Source organism: Bombus pascuorum, chromosome 10, assembly GCF_905332965.1.
Source record: "Bombus pascuorum chromosome 10, iyBomPasc1.1, whole genome shotgun sequence".
Classification (NCBI taxonomy): Eukaryota; Metazoa; Arthropoda; class Insecta; order Hymenoptera; family Apidae; genus Bombus; species Bombus pascuorum.
The window spans coordinates 9758858-9778133 of NC_083497.1; the positions used below are offsets into that span (position 1 = coordinate 9758858).

Consider the following 19276-nt stretch of genomic DNA (forward strand, 5'->3'; position numbering starts at 1 on the left):
ATCAATTTTCGCGGGCAGATGCGTTATTCGGCGGTTTTGACATCCCATCCGCTCCCGTAGTCTAACTTTAAACGCGTTTCGTTAACTAATTAGCACGACTATTATAACTTTATAATTCCAATGCCGCGCTCTAGCCAAAAACCGCATAATACCAGCGTAATTCTAAAACGAGAACGAACTACCCAACTAAACCCGATCCCACCGGAAGAAACAAACTGTCTGCTGTTGCTCCGGTTCGGTTCTCCGTTCACCTAATCAAAGGACAGTTTAAACGGTGTGCAACGAGCAGCCTGTTAACCGTCCACGAAATTGCCAAAGGTGACGTCCGTGAAGGTTTAACAGCGAAAGCACAGTGGGGCACTTTAAGAAGCAGAACTCCGAGCATCCATTATTCCAGGGTTAGCGTCGTCGTGTCCCGGTTAATCGAACGTGAAAAGCGTGTCCCGACTTTCGACAATGGAACAACGACATCCGGTTTACAATGTCGCGAAAAGCAAGGCAAGAGAAAAGCATAGGATTAGGGAAAGGGACGTCTTTGAAACAAGACGACGACGTCTAGGAAACACGAGGACGACGACGTTCACGAAACGAGACATTGACGTTGAATTTCTAGAGGGTTAAATGTCGTTTCAACAACGTATAACTAGGCGACATCGACCTCCCTGTTACCTGGAATCGATTCCCCGGCGCAATGTCAAATTGCATGGAGTTTGCACGGCACCGAGCTTACGCAGCGATGCATTTAACTTCCGAATGATCGATGAACGCTCGACTCCGTTCAGACGAGCAGAAAATGACGGCCTTGAAATTTGTCGCGATCCCGGATGCGTTTGACGATTAACGGATGATGAATTTGTTGGAGGTTTGTGTTTGCGTAGGTTTGAGTTTGTGGCGGGACGAGAAGAAAAGTGAATGAGCCTCGAAACAAGTATGTACATACTATTATAGTACTTGGAGTTGGATCGAGTATATTTGTTAAGTTTCAGGATCGAATTTAGCGAATTACGGAAATTTCGCTGAAGAAGATGTATCGTACTGTCGACATCATGAATGGATCTCGGATGTTTGTGTAAATTCATATTTTTCCAGAACAAACATAATTTCAAAGCAACATGATATTAACATAATAACAAAAAACATAATGATTGATAAAATGACAAACCTAAACATAACAAAAGAATCTACATGCATAAATAAGCTACATATGTAAGCTTACGTATATAAAAATTTGTTTTATCAAATAAATATTACAACGAGGAATTTATGTTAGACATTTTCTCTATTTTCGCTTATTTTACGTATACTGTTGCACATTTAAATACAAAATATAGACAGTCTAATCATAAAGAATACCTCGTTCATTCTACCATAATGCACGAGCTTTGACGTCGTTATTTTGTACATAACAATAACTTTTCAATCAATGTTGGTTTAATTCTAATTAACTTTCCTCCGTCTAAATTACTTTGTACTTCCTTTGTGTTTAAATGCTTCTCCGGTTATTAAATTCTGCATGAATTAATCTACTTTTGAACTGTGTTCAAATTTCCTTATTTTTTCATATTTTTAATTATTATAATATTGCACGTGCGCGTTATTGAAAGCATCGCCTTCTGTGCGATTACCAGCGAGCATCGAGCTACTTTTGGCAGAAAATCCTCCGTGAAAGAAACTTCCGTAATATTTCGCCGGCATCGTATCCGCGGAGCTCTATTTTACGATATCGCGCATTTATTCCCGACGAATTACGCCACGTCAAAACACTCCTACATAACCGTGATGATCGATGAATGCTTTCGACCACGTTCCTGTAATTCGGCTGGCGGTGGCTGTTTGGTGCTCGATGCACTTCCTACGATCGATTCATCGATAATTACTGTGACGAGTTCGAAAAGGCCCGTCTGTTTCCTGGAATCGCGCGGTAATGGAAAACAGAAACAGAACGGAAAAAGAAACCGGAGGAACGAGAAAGAGAAGATACGCTTTAGACACATGCCATTCGCTTAGATGCATGATAGTTCGTTTAAAGATAACACTTAGAAAAAAAAAAAGAGAAAAGAACAATGAAAAACAATCGATCAATGGTGCTACGGTAGAATAATTCTGTCAAACTATGGAACAAAGCGTACACGCCTTTCAACTTTCAAATTCTCGTTGATTTTTCTCCGATGTAAAATTCTAAACTTCTGAGTCTACTATTTGCGAACGTTAACGTTAAAAAGTATCGCTTGTTTATTTTCTTACAAGACTATATTTCATTTTACTTATTTTTAAGATTGTTTTTTACGAACTTTGTTACTTGAGACAAGTGTCCTTTATATTTTAACTTACACGACAGACTTTATTTGTTAACTTACATTAACTTTTCAAATTATACGACAGGTCGTTGCAATTAATTTGTACATTTTCATACAATTCGATCAAAGTGCTCATATTTGGAGACTCTTTTTAGAAATAAAGTTTTCTCCTTAATGTAAATTGAACGGAGATGTAAAAGAAAATAGGATGACACATAGATTCATCTATTTGATCCACAAAGGGTTCATAGGTCGTGTTACACCGTTTTTTTACGTAATACGCGCAGAAAATTTCGTAACGATGCGACGATATCATCGTCGAAGAGGCAGAGAATAGCTGTATCGATTATGCAACGAGCTCGTGCACGTGGAAATTTTGGCGATGACCGCCTCTAATTCCCAGTTGTAAAGTTTCTCGCCGCTTTGTAAAAACGATGTGCAAGCGTGTCGTTGTATTCTCATTCTCTCGCCATTATCTACGTTATTTATTGTCGCGATAATTCCCTTATGAGATGAGAATCTCATTGTTGCTGCCATGCTCGCGTGAAAAGCAACCATGGAAAAACTTCATGCCTGCTTATACATTTTCACCAACGATAATTACGTACACCGTGGGATAATTTCGGTTTTAGCGAAGTAGAAAATGGGAACATTCCCCTTTCGTAATCAATTCTTCGCTTCCATTTTAATTACGTCGATGTACCGATCGTTTCTTCTTAAACGCTATACATTTCATTTTAGCGGATGATTAAGCAATCGAAATGTATGTACTTAACAAACGATGCATGCTATTTTAATAAATCGGATCCAGTAAATCATAGAAATATTTGGACACCGATATAATTCTGACCTTTAAGTTTCGTCGGTAGCGACGGTGTCCGTTCCAAAAATAAAGCAAACGGTTGACTTTGCAGATATAATTGCATTTAGAACAATGGTGAAAAAACAAATAAAATTTCATATTACAAAAGTATTCTGAATATATAGTTTAGAAATTGAAAATATATTGGTATTCTAACAAACGCCAGATATTATATTTGAAACCACGTGTAACTGGATATTCGTATCGAACGAATAAATAAATTTTAAGTTTCGATACATCTATGAATTTTTATTCTGCGAACGTAAATTGACCAAAGAATGGTTTCACGATGTTTTCCCAAAAACATCAAAGATTATTGAGAATAAAATGCGGAAATCCTATACAAAATTTAACTGAATGATTTTCCGTAAAAAAGAGGATCAAACTCGCGTGAAACGAATTTCTAAAACGTCAAAGATTATTAACTACGAAATGGAGAAATCCTGCACAAAAGTTGATTGAATGATGTTCCGTAACAAAAACGATCAGACTCGCGTAAAACGAATTTATAAGGCGTCAAAGATTGTTATGAATGAAACAGGGAAATCCTACGTGAAAATTAACTGAATGATTTTTCGTAAAAAAAAAATCAAATCCACGTAAAACGAGTTCATAAAAGTTTCGCGAGAAATACGTTAAAGACCGTGACAACCGAAAACAAGAGGCTGGGATTTGAAGATAGTACGTTTACAAGCAGAGTGACTTGCTGCGGAGACGAAACTTATTTCATGGACCAGCGACGTCGACTGGTAATTCTTGAATGAACTTCGACTTTTAACAAGTCATTGAAATAATTCGTAAATTATTTCGCTGTCCCTCGGGATCGATACACCACGACGCACGTAGGTACAAATTAATGCCACGTAACTTTGATTAATAAATTTCCGAATGTATTTACGCGACACCCGTTAAATTATATATTCTATGCGTTACTAAACTGACCATGGATATAGCGCACGCAATCGACGGAAACATAGCTAAATAAACAGCTACATTTACCTAATAGACAAATTTCAGTCAGTTCAAATTTCGTTATCGATATTTCCACGCGGTTCAACGCGATAAATCTCCGATTCTCGGTTAATTATTTCCACGCTGTTAAAACGTTCTCGATGCAAATTAAACCACGTACAATTTTTCAATTGCTCGGTGATCATTTTGTAAAAGGCTAACATACGTAACGTCGTGATTCCGAAGATACGATATCGTCTCGTATCGTGTTCGAAATAATTCAATTTCTAAAAATTCTTGGTTAATAATTTTCACTTTGATCAAATCTTCTTGGTGTACACGAATATCGTAGAATTTTCTATCTTTCTTAATGACATTTAAAAAAAAAGAAAAAACTACGATGTCTATAAAACGCTGCTTGTCGTGACTCCGAAGACACAACGTTACTGTGTTAGAACGTTCCTCAAAAAGTTCCACAATTTCTTGACTAATTCGAGAAATTCCCGATGCAATCGAACCTCATGAAATTTCCTACTTTTCATAATGATCGTTTCTTAAAAAAAAACTACGATATATACAGTATGATGTTTATTGCAGCTCTGAAAATACGGTGACATCGCGTTCCAGATGTTCAAATCGAGAAAAATCTTCGTTTTGTCTCTCGTTCCTTCTCTTTCGACCCACACCAATCCTGGATCTTTATATCCGGTCTTTACGCTGACGATATCACGGAAGAACGTGCACCGGGAAGCATAAAAAGCGACGAGCACCCTGGGAGAACCACCAGCCACTGAATTCAAGCACCGACGAGCAGGCGCGGCTCTCTCTTTTTCTTTAAAATGTGTCACTCGTCGCTCGTTTCCTTTGTTTCGTTAAGCATCGTCTATATCGGCAGAAATAGAACGGAGATTTCGAAAAACGTATCTACGTTTCCACCAACCATACCGTTAACATCGACTGTCTCTCTATTAATCGCATTTCGAACGATGGTTGCGAGCAAAAAAAAAAAAAAGAAAAAAGATAGAGACGAAAGTATTATAGAAAAGCTACGCGGAGTGTAACAAAACGAGGAGAAACGTTGTCTCGTTATTCTCGAAATTGTATCGTCGCGAATGGGATTTCGAACTTTTAATGAATAAAAAGAGTGCCATTTTTTCCCTACGGTAATAACGGACTTCTGATGCAAATTCAATTGGGCCAAACAATTATTTCTCTATGGCGTTGGAAACGCGCGATTGTCGGCCTCGTTGAATTATTATTCGAATCATACAGGAAGAGAAACACATAGAGATTTTGAAATACGGTATACCCTGAAAAAAGGAGAAATTTGTCATCTTGTCTGTGATTTCTGTAAAATTGCGACTCTTTAACGCGTTAACAGTTATTTTTCTGTTCAACCTTCCATCGTAATCACGTATGTCCACGTTTGCTATGTGACTGCATTAAGACAAGTGATTTTTCGCATGATTTTTAGTTACAAGCAGACTGTGGATTTTCATGCAATCACGAGAGACTCGAAGGTGCAGAAGAGCACAAAATGCTCATAATATACGAAACGATATAAAATATTCCAAGTGAAGTATTTGTTAATAGCAAAGTACATGTTTATCAGATGAAACAAATATCTATTTATGTTCCATTTCTTTAGTTACAAGCAGACTGGATTTTTATGCAATCACGAGAGACTCGAAGGTGCAGAAGGGCACAAAATGCTCATAATATACGAAGCGATATAAAATATTCCAAGTGAAGTATTTGTTAATAGCAAAGTACATGTTTATCAGATGAAACAAATATCTATTTATGTTCCATTTCTTTAGTTACAAGCAGACTGGATTTTTATGCAATCACGAGAGACTCGAAGGTGCAGAAGAGCACAAAATGCTCATAATATACGAGACGATATAAAATATTTCAAGTTAAGTATTTGTTAATAGCAAAGTACATGTTTATTAGATGAAACAAATATCTATTTGTGTTCCATTTCTTTAGTTATGTTCATGAAAATATAAAATTGCATTAAAAAAATCTTATCCAATAACAGGTAAAAGAAGAAGAACAAGTGGACTTAATTAAAAGAAAGGAATGTCAGGCATAAAACATACTTACATCGCTAAATATCAAGAATCTTATTAATCTTATTCGTTTAGTCTTAAACAATTAGTGAAAATAAACTTCAAGGAAGATCATTTGTCAACATACAATATGAAGAATTCGCAGAACTCGAACACTCGAAAATCAAACACAGGACAGTTTGTTCAACAAAAAGGAACGAAGGGAAGAAAAATGGACACGAGTCGAGGCTTTCTAAATATCACAGACTAATTGACTGGCCTCTGAAACGGCGAAAGAAAAGAGACCGAAGCCGGTTCAAAGCTTGGTCTTCTTCAACGCGAATTCAACAAGTTAGCCGTTTTTCTTTGGGCGAACGGAGCTTTAAAAGAGGCTGCACCGTGTGAGATTCACGAGAAATCTAGATTAAAGGAACAAGGGGTTTGCCGTAAGGACAAGCCAACTTCCTTTCCTAGGTGACTATTCTTCAAAGAAAATTTCCTTGATCTTTCTTCACCCTTGACTTTCGAGATAAGACACACTTTGATCGATCAAACACCTTCAATGGAAAACTTGCTCGATAGATTCGTACGCAAGTTGAATAGAATCAGCAACTTTCAATGAGTTTCAATATCGCGCACGTTCGTTGATGATCCAACACGCTTTTCGCAAGATGGATTCGAAACCATTAGCCGAAAGTTCAAAAACGTTTTTCGACGTCCATTTTGGGTAAATTTTTCCTCTGAGAGATTATTTTCTTTTTTCCTTTTTTTAACTTCCATTGCATTCTCTGATGGCAAATGAATAGAAACGAAGTATGACGGTTTCGAATTTAGCAATCCATTGGTTCAAAAGTTATTTTTATTCTTGACGTGCTGGATGGATTGTTTTAACGTGATAACCATTCAGACGGTAAGTCGTATTATTTATTTAAACACGTATCGTGCTCAGAGTAGCGAAATATCGCTTTAGTATAAATTCATAATTTGCCAAATAACATCTATCACGAAGGTTGCATAAGTGCAGAGATGTATAGCCTAAGCAATACGAATATTACTCGTACTTTTCTATTTCCACGAGACAGTGTCCAGTTATGCTCATAGTAGCAACAAAGACGAACGATCTATTTAACACGCATATGAGGAAGAAAGCCATACAAAATTTTGTTACCTTTTTCGTACAGTCACTTTTGAACGACAAGATTGCTAAAACTTAAAATTGGTGTCGTTGAATTTTATTTGATAAGTATTTCATGAGTATAAGTTTCGACTAAAAAGTTAAGTTCCCAGAGGGCAAACTTCACATTCCATTTTTAATGAAACTTTGTTATTTCGTAAAATCTGATAAATTCTTGTTGTCTTTCTTGTATCGATGTCTCTTTGTCACTAAAATGTAATATCTTAATACAACATAGTTGAAGATAGAAAGTTAGTTTAAACCGTTAGGATCGATGATGATGGTTTTTAAAAATAGTTCACAGATTGATAAAGTTTCACGAGAAACTGTAACGAAGCAATATTTTAATATCTTTAATAATAACAAAACGTGACGAAGAGAAGATTTCAATTCGAAATATGTATTTGTAAATCGCTTGGTATTTTTCTTTCGTTATAGCTTTCGTTGAAAATCAAACGAGTAATTCGTCTTCGATAATGCTTTCATCGCCGAACATAATATTTATCTTACGATCGAAACTTAATCCCGCAAACGACGAAACTAATAACTTTCGCGTAACTAATAATTTCGTAATTAATTAATTTTGTCTTTCGCTTTACATGCATGTTTCTAGCAAAGCCACGTTTTGTGAAATACGACATATTATACATACATTAATCGAATCGTTTGAACGCGTAGATTGCAAAAATAGCAAAATTATTCCAGGGAAAGTTATTACTAGGACATTTCGATGGAAATTACATATACTGAGAGTAAAGGATTTTCTACATACTACTTCATTGCTTAAGATGTGTCTAATAAAACGCATCGTTATAACTATTCACTTTCAATATAAAAGAAAACTAATACAAGTTGATTAATTAACACGTTCACTCTCAAGGTAATCCGCGTTATTAAATCTTTTAGAATAATTCAAACAAGAGAAATTTCGTGGACTAAAAAATTCTCAATAATATAAACGATTTACATAACATCAGATAAAATAGCACAAAATACAGTATAATATTTTTCACAATTTAAATGCCATGATATGGCGTGCTTCGATCTATCACGCCTCCCACGTCAAACTATATAAAACTCACGTGGCAGTCAACGAGTTAAAACGTTTCGTCCTCGAGGGATAAGGAGCCACGATTCAAGTTGATTATGAAATTACGTTTCTTATGTTCTTACATAATGTGTCAAGTACGAATGTCGGAGGTCGACCTCCGATCGGATCGAAGCCGAATGAAATATTAATCGACGACGGTGTATCGTTTCGATGACGTTCGCGTGTAAATAGAATAAAGGACGGAATAAATATTACAACGAAACAAAAAGATGCGAAACAGAAGGAAATACGACGTGGAGGGTAAGCTCAGATTGCCAAAGGGGTTTCCTGTTCGGTGTAAACCCCTCGATGCTTTATCTTTGCAGTTGAACCGTGTATTCACGTGCTCTGGCGAAATTTCTACTTTTATTTGCACATATACCATTGGTGTTTCGCGGCAAGTTCGTTTATTCTTCGCTCAAGTGGACTCACGATCAGCAAATCCCGTATTCGATGGCAAAACGATTTGATAGCTTAGTCGCTAATGAAACGAAACTATCGGCGCAATTAACCGAGTTCTCGGCGAAGAACGGAGCTTCGTTGACTGTAGAATCGTTAACCGGACGCCTCTCGATCCGTACACCAGGTAAATGGAAGGTGCGGCTTGAATAAAAGCCTCGAATGGGAACGCATAAATTTCTTTGTTACTATCGGCAGAGCGAAAAACGCAGGAGTAAAGCCTCCTTTCGATTCGAAAGCATTCTCTGGATACAAACAAACGCTCCTATTCGCGGAAATTCTTTCTTTTTCTTATTCTTTTTTTTTTTTGCTTTTTTTCTACAGGAAATAATACCTGGCTTTCGTCGTTTAGTTAAGCAACGAAATGTTCAATTGTTTTAATGAAAATGCGATAATTAAATTAATGGGTTGGAAATGGAAATGTGGTGCAAGCGTTTTGGACTATAGGGAGCTTTCTTAGAAATTTTCAGGCCTTTATGAGTAAGCGTAACAATGCGTTTTAATGTTTAAATGTATGCAGATGTCTCTATTAAAAGTTTACTTTCTTCAGTTACGGTTTCTACCGCTTTTCATCCGATTGGCCTCTATTCAATTCGTGTACTAACGAGAATAAATGTGTCTAATTTTGTATTGTTAATTATCTATCCATTCCTACTTACTATTATTTGGTATCAAATTAAGAAAAAAGCGGAGAAAATATACGATTCTTTTGATATTAAAATATTTTAGTTAATCGATGCTTCGATGAGAAAATAGTAGCACAGGTGCATTTTTCCAACAGGTATCTATCTATCGCGCCTTGCTACGATCTTCTAAATTTTTATAAATAATATTGCATGCACATAACGGTGTGTTTCAATCTTTAGAATAAAGCTTTCTACTATACCATAGATATCTCAGTTAAAATTTAACCCTTAAATTGTAACAGCGAGTATTCCATACCCGGGCTATCTCGACCGGCTTGAATTTCTCGCAAAAAATATTATTTCACAAAGGTTTTATAATAACCTTAACTTAAAACGTTTGAAAATGTTACGTGAATTTTTGTGCATCTTTTCCACGAGAATTGTCTACTGAGAAACGCATCGAACACGAAAGTTTCTCTTAAGGGTACCGTAAAAATGTTTCCAGTCTAAAGATTAATTAAATCCAGAATTTTCTCAAGTTAAAATTTCGTCACGTACCATTTTCCCTTCGATCAATCGCTCTCTTTATTCGACGATTTTAATAACGATAATGAACATATTGACTATTATATAACGTATGCTATTATACAGCTATAAAAAGTTTACGATGGTATTAAATATTGGAAAATTTCTGTCGGGCTTACTCACTCATTGTCAGATTACGGGATATTGCCGGAGGGTACGCCAAACCTTGTGATTACAGCACTCGCGTGTTTAAAATTAATAAATATATCGGTTTAACACGTAACCGCGATCGTAAAACGAGCATGGCACGCCAACAGTTAATAAAAGTAACGTAATTATAAATATTCTAGAAATTTTAGAGAACGCCATGGTACGTACGCGCACTTCGAAGGCTGAGCGAACACTAAACTGCGTACAATGACGAGTAATAACACGACCCAAACACACGCCAAAACCGACCTTTGTCGAACTCTACGATTCTCGAATTGTTTATTCGGCCGAGTGAAAACCGAAACAGACTGCGATAACATAGAAGATGTTCCGAAAAAAAAGAAATGCCTCTGCGCTTGACAAGCAATGATACGATATCACAGTTCGTCGAACACGTCCCTTTTTTTGCTGAATGAGGAACGCGAGCACAGATGTTTACACTTCATGGACAATTTATGCGCATGTTTTCGTTTCTCTACGATCAATTCCGAAACATTTTGGTTAGAAAGATACCCCAGACTTTTGAATAATAAAGTAATATGTATTACGGTTTGATTCGATATGAATGGCGGAATAATATTAGAATATGTATTAAGCGGGGATGCAAGATTTTTTGAAATACGTAATCTTTCAGGTAGAAAGTTATGGTAAATAGAGTGGTTAAAGAATACAAGCGAATATTCCTGTAGGTAGAAAGTTATGGTAAATAGAGTAGTTAAAAAATACAAGGGAATACTCTGCCAAAATTAAATGCCTGTTGCTCTTGAATAATACAAAAGTGTCACGGTTTGATTCGATGAGAATTGCAGAATAATATTAGAATTTTTACTGTATGCATGATTTCTTTGGAAATATCCAATCTTCTAGATAAAAATTTATTATACATAGAATGCTAGAAATCTCTAGCTCTAGGTAACAGCTTTTTATGAGAATCTATAGAGATACGAAGAGAAGAAAATCCTTCTAGAAATACTGGTTCATCGTTGATAAGCAGATTGCGGATACTTATGCAAATTTATTAAAAACAGATAGAAGCCAGATAAATAATTTAGTTTCATCCACTAAATAAATAATTTTTATACGATACGCAGTTATCACAATTTTAGATTTTCTCTAAATTTGTAAACATCTACCGTCTGTCAGTAATATATATACTTAACGTAACTTGATCATTTTCAACCAAAGAATAATTCCTTCCTTAAATAACAAAACAAATTTCCCAGTTTATTTCTCGTGACAAAGCTCGAATATATCAGCCTCGAATATTATATCCGCACGAACGCCAACCCGCCCCTACCACATCCTCCGTAAACAATGAATCAGTAATTTATCATGGCACAAAAGTCACTGGAGGCTGTGAATTCGTAGGAAAATTTGGCTCATACCTGAAATCCCTAGGCAAGGCCAATCTCAGCGGACGACGACGCACACCATCGTTGTTGCATCGTCTGCATGCGCGACGTTGCTCGTCTAGAATGCCTTATCCCGGTGGTACGTGATCCAAACGGCGATGATCCGCTTGCAGACGTAGACAGTTTGACGAGAACGATTAAAACGTTGAATCATTAGCGAGACAGAGGCAACGAAGTGGCTAGCAACGCGCTGTTTTCGTCGCTTTAATGCTAGCTGCACCGGATACGCGCATTATCGGCCGAGACACCTACCAGAAATACCATTAGCGGCCATTTATTTCGAACGAATACCCAATCACGACGGCCGATAATCTAGTGTCGGGTCACGTTTTAGCAGCAGCTGAAAGTAGCAGCCACCTGGCCGGCCCCGTTTTTCGTTCGACGTTTCGCAATACGGGGAAAAGGTTCATCATCGACTATTCCAGAGACTAAACACCTTGGCTGTTGAAGTACACTTCGATGTGTTTTTATATAACTACCAGTCCCTGTTTAATCCTTAGTTGCTTAGATACCCTGGTTTCTCAAGTACACTTGAGTGTGTTTTTATGTAACTACGACCCCTGTTTAACCCTGGCTGCTTAAATACCTCGGTTGCTCAAGTATACTTCTTCGTCGTCTTTATGTAACTACAACCCCTCTTTAACCCCTGCCACGGTCCTCGAAGGATTTACACAGGCCACGAAATTATTCGAACACTTGTAGACACTTCCTATGAATATATTATGTGTACGATAAATCTTGAAATTTCATTAGCACCGTCATGAGACTTGATTATCTTGATTATGTTGGAGAAGTTTCAGGCAAATCCGAAGATACGTATTTATAGAACTTACAAGATATTTATTACAAATTATTGCACATTTAATAAGAATTTAGCGTATAGCATAGATAATCATGCTTCTGACTTTCGTAAAAATATTTTGTGCCTTGGCTTTACTTCGGTTTCAACTTTAAACGAAGGAAAATCTTTTAATGTTTTAAGAAAATCTGTAGCACACGATTGTTACTTTATAAATATAACTTTATAAATACATTCTTTATCGTGTTTTCCTCAAGTTTAAGAAACTTTCGAAGGGTAGAAAAATACGATCCGATGGAAAACCACTCAAATGTCACAGCAGGGTTAACTCGAATGTCTAATCGATATACCAGGTTTATGAATGACATTTCCGTGAATCAAAGTACGATGTATTTATCACCATAACGTGACCCTTCTATATTCTATTTTTATTTCGTTCACATACGACAATATTCCTCTTTACGTACCTGTATCCTTCTCGTACAATTTTATTTTCTTTTTTGATAACTCCATAAATTTCTTGCTATTCGTCCAACCGAAAATTCAACGAGCCATCGCGATGTTTATTAGAAATAATCTGTGAATATTCTATTAGAGTATTTTTCATTATTATGAAAAATTTACTTCTTTAACGGTTTCGAACAGCCAACAGTGGTTCTCTAGAATAATCGCAATGTTTGGGGTGAATGACGAAAGAGGAAGGTGTGATAGGGAGTGTTACAGGTTTACACGAGCTCCTATCAGTATTCCGTGCGCTTTCAGGAAGGCAGGTTCCTCTCTGCAGAGCCAGAACTTCCGGCCGCAGCTAGTTTATCGTGAAACGAAGAGTTCAACTCTATGAACTTACGACCGGGCAACGTTTTGGGACAGCTTCGTCGACTTTAAGATAGCATGTCGATGTTTGCTCAGCGAGCAGCTGGCAAATTATTTTCCAGCAAAACTTCGAAATCGTTTGCGTCTTTGGAAAGAGGTTCGGGGTCCTCGAGCGAAATCTGTTAAAGTATAGGGGTGGCTTTTGTACGGATTGAAGCTGCAATTGAATCCAGAAATATCGTGATTCTTTCGCAAAAGCAAAGTAGATAGGAACTGGAATGAAGTATCTCGTTACTACTGACTCGAGATCTTCCTCGAGAAATGGCCGTACTTTGTCCCAGATTTCAAAATCTTATACTTTCCACGCCGAACTGCTCCATCTTTGTTCATAACGAAACGTCCCAGTCGACGATCTAACATTCGATCGGCAATTAATTTTTACGTTTCCTCTTCTCCTCTTATTTTCATCGACCAGGTAAGAAAAAGTTAATGGTAGCTTGTTCGTAGAAACGAGAGAGATAGAGAGAAAGAAAAAGAAAGCAGAACCCAGCGATGTGAAACGGTGAAAAAGGTAGACATCTCGAGGAAAAGGTCAGCCGGCCACTTAGTCCTTAATCCTCTCATCGAGTTCCAATTAATACACGTCGGCAGCCGTTATTCAACATTCAGGAAGGAGGACCGCGCGGATTAATTGACTCGCTACGATTTAAAATCGCCGACGACAATGGACTACCGAGACCTCTTCCCTTTCCTTCTATTTTTCTTTCTCTTTCCTAGCTGCGGATTAAGGAAATCATTCCTTGGGATGAAGTCCTTGCACCGCGACGGGAATTTTTGTAGGCCGATAAGACGCCGTCCGAATTGGATCCGATAAGAGGATCAAGAGCAAAATTTGTGACCGCGCTTAATAAGCGGAATGAAAAGCAAATAGAACAGAATCGTTCCACCGGGAATCCCCTGTATATACCAGAAACATTTCTTTCTAGAGATATACAAAATAATTGGAGTACGTAGACGAAGAATATACGATAAATCACATTTTTCATTTTTTACAATGCAACGGTTTAAAAATTTAGTAGAATATAATGTCGATAAAACCTGTGTTACGAGCATTCTCTCTTTATTTGATTTTCAGGCTGAACGTAATGCAGTTTTTCGTGCACTTCATAGTTCAGACAATATTGTTTATCCGAGTATTAAAATATTATTTATAAATATAAACATTAAAACAGCGTTTGTTGTAGCGATTTTGCCTTTGGCTGGATCTGACAGATTCTTTCCACTTTTAGCTATTTGATATTAAAACGAGCCATAAGGATATTAAAAATCAACAAATTAACAAAAATGTAGTTGTCGTGTTTCTCTCCTGTTGTTTACGATTTAATTTGAAATGAGACATTTTTTCTAAAAATTCGATAAAATACGAATACTTCAAGATTTATTATGATTCAGCAATTCCAGAAAGACTTCAGAATTCCAGAGGAGCATCGCTCAGAAAATTTTCTTCCACAAATTGTTGTTTTATAATAATGCTTGTTTCTATCGTTTTCTAAGAGGAAAGGAAGATGAAACTGCATGCAGAAACATCAAACGGGTTACGACACCTTATGTAACGTGTTGCGTAGAATTATTCAAGTATTTCTAGCACGCAATGGAGGATAAAGGTGACCCTGTTAACGACCTTTCTTAATCCTTCGACCTTACGTTCTACCGAGCGAGGGTCATCATGCTCGATAAACCAATAAATTTTAATAATCGCCAGCAAGAGGCGAACAAAGGACCGAACGATCGCCAGCAGATCGAATATTTCTCTTATTCTTTCGACGAATAACGTGACGAAAGAATCTCGTGGACTACGATGGAATCTCGAAGTCATACGATGCTGGAACATCCTCAAGAATCTCTTCCACTTACAACAGAGAAATTTCAGCATCGCCTGGCCACAACGATGAAGAACTCTATATGAAAGTAAAAAAGCGAAACTTACATCGCGAAAGTATTTGAACAATTCACCATAGACAGTCCCTATATCCATATCGTACGTGTTATGTGAAATATTTTGAAATTTCATCGCCACCTTAACGAGAAAAGACTTTCGTAATTATAATTTTATAGCAATCTGGAAATGTATATAAAAGTTACAAAACATTTATTACAAACGTATAATATGTAATAAAAGATTGATTTACCGTACGAATAACCATGTTAAACTGGAAATGATAAAATGAAGAAATTCTGTGAATTGAATATCGAAACCTATTGCTGTTATAATGAATAATTGACTGCTTAATTATTTTCTTCATTTCTACGAAATATACGCTTGTACCAAATGTATTGTAACTTGTATATATTTTTTCGGATTTGTTTTAAACATTACGGATATAAGAATGATAATGAAGTTTCATTATAGTTTGAACAAATCTGAGAAAGAATGTCTGCAAGGGTTCGAATACTATCTCATTCTTTTAATATCGTAGAGAATAGAATTACTTTCTCAATTTCTTCATAGTCCATCGATTCCCATCCAGCTATATCGATAAAAGAAGCGAAGGGAAGTCACAGAATGACCAACCGGTCGAATAATACTCACCATTGACCCAGTAAACTGCAACTCGAGAAATTTCCTCGCCACCTTAGCAAGAGAAGGAAAGGAAACTGCCTAAGGAAATATAGGCTCGTTAGAAGTCAATGCATTTCCTTCGTTTCGCGATCAAATATTCTACGGAACCGAAACGAAAGGAAGGCGGCAGACCAGATGGTCTGTCTTTGGCAGATAGAGACTTTGGTAGATACGAAATCTATCGAAGATAGAACCGAACAATGGGAACGTCAGAGAAAACGAGAAAGCTTAATGAGAACGAGAGCTGCCGCTAGATGCGCGAATTTTCGATTAATCGCCGAAGTCGTGGCGGAAAGGTTCGAAGATTTCAGATGGCAGCCAACGACGATGTATGGCGTGTCTTGTGCGAAACGTTCTGCAATTTCATTCGTCTCGTTGTTAAGACTCGATTATCATGATTATATTGGCAAAGTTTTGAATAAATCTGAAAATAGATATAGAAGTTACAAGATATTTCTGGTAAATTATATATAATTTAGCAAGAATTTATTTAAGACGACTAACCATATTTCTATGGCTCCCCGTATGAAAGAAATGAATAATAATAAGTTTTCTTGTTTCGCTCTGGTTTTGTTTCAACTTCGTAAGGGACCATTTAATGGCTTACGAAGAGAGATTCTGATAAGATCGATTTTCGCCGTCTGATGCGCGAATTTTCCATTAATCGTCGATTTCGTGTTACAAAGGTTGGAAGCTTTTAGGTGACAGGGAACAACAATGGTTTGTTTCATCAAACGAAACGTTGCAGTGGAACTTGAACTAGTAAACGTAAATACCATCCCGTAATTACGACGCGTGTCATCGTCTGTTCGCGTGAATAGCAGAGTCCGCCCAGGGTGATTTGAGGAAGCAGTGCATCGCGTGCAAACAGCAGCGACGTGTCTCTTTAATGGGAAAACTCTAGACAATGTTGTTGCGGTTAGTCGGGTCCAAAACGAAAGAGAGAGAGAGCTTTAGAGATGTGGAATCAGATGGACGAGAAAAAGAAGCTGCAGGGAGCGAGAATTGATCGAGGTCAGGTTAATACCGGTCGAAAGAAACCGTAATTGCTTAATTCTCGGAGCGATTCCAGACGATTCGAAGCGAACCAAGAAACCGTACAGCCCTGATCCAGCTGTTTGCTGTATTCGATTTATCTGCCATTGGTTAAACGAAAGGAGATCCTCGGTCAGATCGTAGGGATTTTAATAAATAAAGGGGAAACGCCCGTTTCAGTCGGAGAGACAGCGAAGAAAAATTCAATTTGTCAGCTGACTGGATCTAGGAATCGGTCTGATATCAGTCTGATCAGAGAAATAGCTGGAAATTCGGTGGTTCGTAGAATTTAGATTTCAGCGTGGAGCTCACGATCAAAGGCGTGACGTGGAAAACGATTTCGATGGCGATTCACGGTGACAACCGGTCCAAGGAGATCCGGAATTCCAATGATAACGCGATTTCCGTGGACACACGGTCGCATGCTACCAATTCGATCATAATGCACATCCTGCTTTACGACATCAAACGTTCCCACCGCGATATGAAACGATGGCAAAACCTCTGCTGACCGAAGAGGTAACATCCCTTCCGGTGGACAACTCAGAACAAATTCAATTTATCGGCCGGCTAAATCTCGAAATCGAATCTTTCGGAAGGAGGAAAGAGGATTAAAGCCGAGTGGAGGATGGAACTTTCGATCGTGTAAAATGAACGTCGACTCTCTATTCTTTAAAGGACACTAACTTACACGGAAAAGCAGAGAAGGCAACGAGACAGAATTTAGAGCGGAAGAAGCGGCGATAAAATTCCGGATTTCCATTTTAAAATAGTGACAGGGATGGAAGGGGGGAAGAAACAACGCAACGATAAAGCGGCATTCGCTCTAAAACGAAAAGTGGACCGCTTTTTTTTTCCCGAGTAGATCCCTTCGTTTTTCGGGCTGCGTTCGCCAACGAGCGAGAGATCTGTGAACGAAAGATTCAATCTGTCGGCGGGCTCGGTCACGAGGGGATCGACTTCTCCCCGTGGAGTGCGAGAATAACAAAAGGGGGATGACGAAGGGAAACCAGAAAGGAGAAACGAGATAGAAGAAAGAACACGCGAGTTACGGCCCACGATATCTCTACGCGTGAAATTGAAACCCGTGACGATCTCACCTCCAAGCGACGATCAGCCACTGCCGTTTTCTCCGCGTGCACCTTTTATTCCCCCGACGTAGATGGACATTGAAACGCATTGGTAAAAGCGAATAACCTCTTCCACAGCAGCATGCAGAAATGACGAGAACCAGGGCTCAGAGAAACTTCATTTCCGTGGCAGTATTTCTGATCCACGAATCTCTAAACTTCTCGATTGAGATGAAACACAGGATGAAAAACAGGAAACGAGCGACGGAATCGTAAAGATACGACACTCGTCTCCGAGACTTGCCAATTTGTTTCCATTATCGAGCTATGTTTGAATGGACACCAATTTCTTGTCTTCTCTTTTATTTTTATTTTTCTTTTTTTTTTTTTTTCAAGGAACAACTCAAGAGTTACTCCGTGCAGTTAAGTTTTCGAGTAGTTTGTCCATTTGGAGTAGTACGCAAATCGGAGAACGAGAGAAACGTTCAGCTACGTTTTTCCTTCTTTTCCTTCTCGTTCTTTTCTTTGTTGAAGTTGAAACTGTAAAGGAGTTTCGAGTTCCCAAATGCCAACAAAGGTGCGAATGTTTGCATGTCACTGAACCTTCGATCGACAGAAACTCGATCTTCCTTGGACCTTCAGGAGAAGCAGGGAGGAAGGGAAAGCGTATAATCCAATGAGCAAATATCGAAGATAGAACGAGCGTGTTTGCTATCGGTCATCCTAAGCCGCAAATAACGAGAGGGTTCGTCTAACACGAGGAAAACTCCCTGTGATTCTTCCCTTCCTCGTTGTCTCGTCGATCCTCCTCTCCTCGCACCTTCTATCGAACTTCTCAACGAGAATCCATAAATGGCCCTCCAAAAATGAAAGAATAGATAGACCACAGGAATAACGTACGAGGCTGCTGGTAACGTGATATTCAAACACTCGACTCGCGATTTATTTAAAATCACAGTAGCGATCCAAGCGACTGGTGCAGGACCGAGCAACAAGTTATACACCATAACAAGCGTATCAGCAGAGAGGTGTGCCGTTTCCTCGCGTCGATCGTTAAGGCATTCATTCGAATTGAAAAGAAACTTTGAAGTTTCGAAACAAAAACGCTCCTTCTAATCCGCTAGATCTGTTCGATCCTTTGGAAACTTTCACGTCATATAACGAGTCACGAATAAATTTAAACAAATTAAGATAGATTAAATCGTTATGTTAGGGATGCGAAAGGAGGGAAATTCGTCATAGGAAAATCGAAGCGACGTACCGTCGTGACGCGTTCACT

The 19276-nt window shown here is 37.9% G+C and overlaps 1 protein-coding gene across 5 annotated transcripts in view; it reads right to left on the reverse strand.

Annotated features, from left to right (window-relative positions):
* Positions 1 to 19276, reverse strand: part of LOC132911267 (5-hydroxytryptamine receptor-like) — a 159494-nt gene that overhangs the window by 139688 nt on the left and 530 nt on the right. For 2 of the 5 annotated variants that reach the window (XM_060967799.1, XM_060967798.1), the window contains exon 2: positions 11634 to 11908. The exons of 2 other annotated variants lie outside the window; for them this stretch is intronic. The gene's annotated coding sequence lies outside the window, so the exon portion shown is untranslated. Of the gene's footprint in view, positions 1 to 10221; positions 10408 to 11633; positions 11909 to 19276 lie in introns of those variants that run through there. One more of the 5 variants, XM_060967801.1, reaches the window with a different exon arrangement.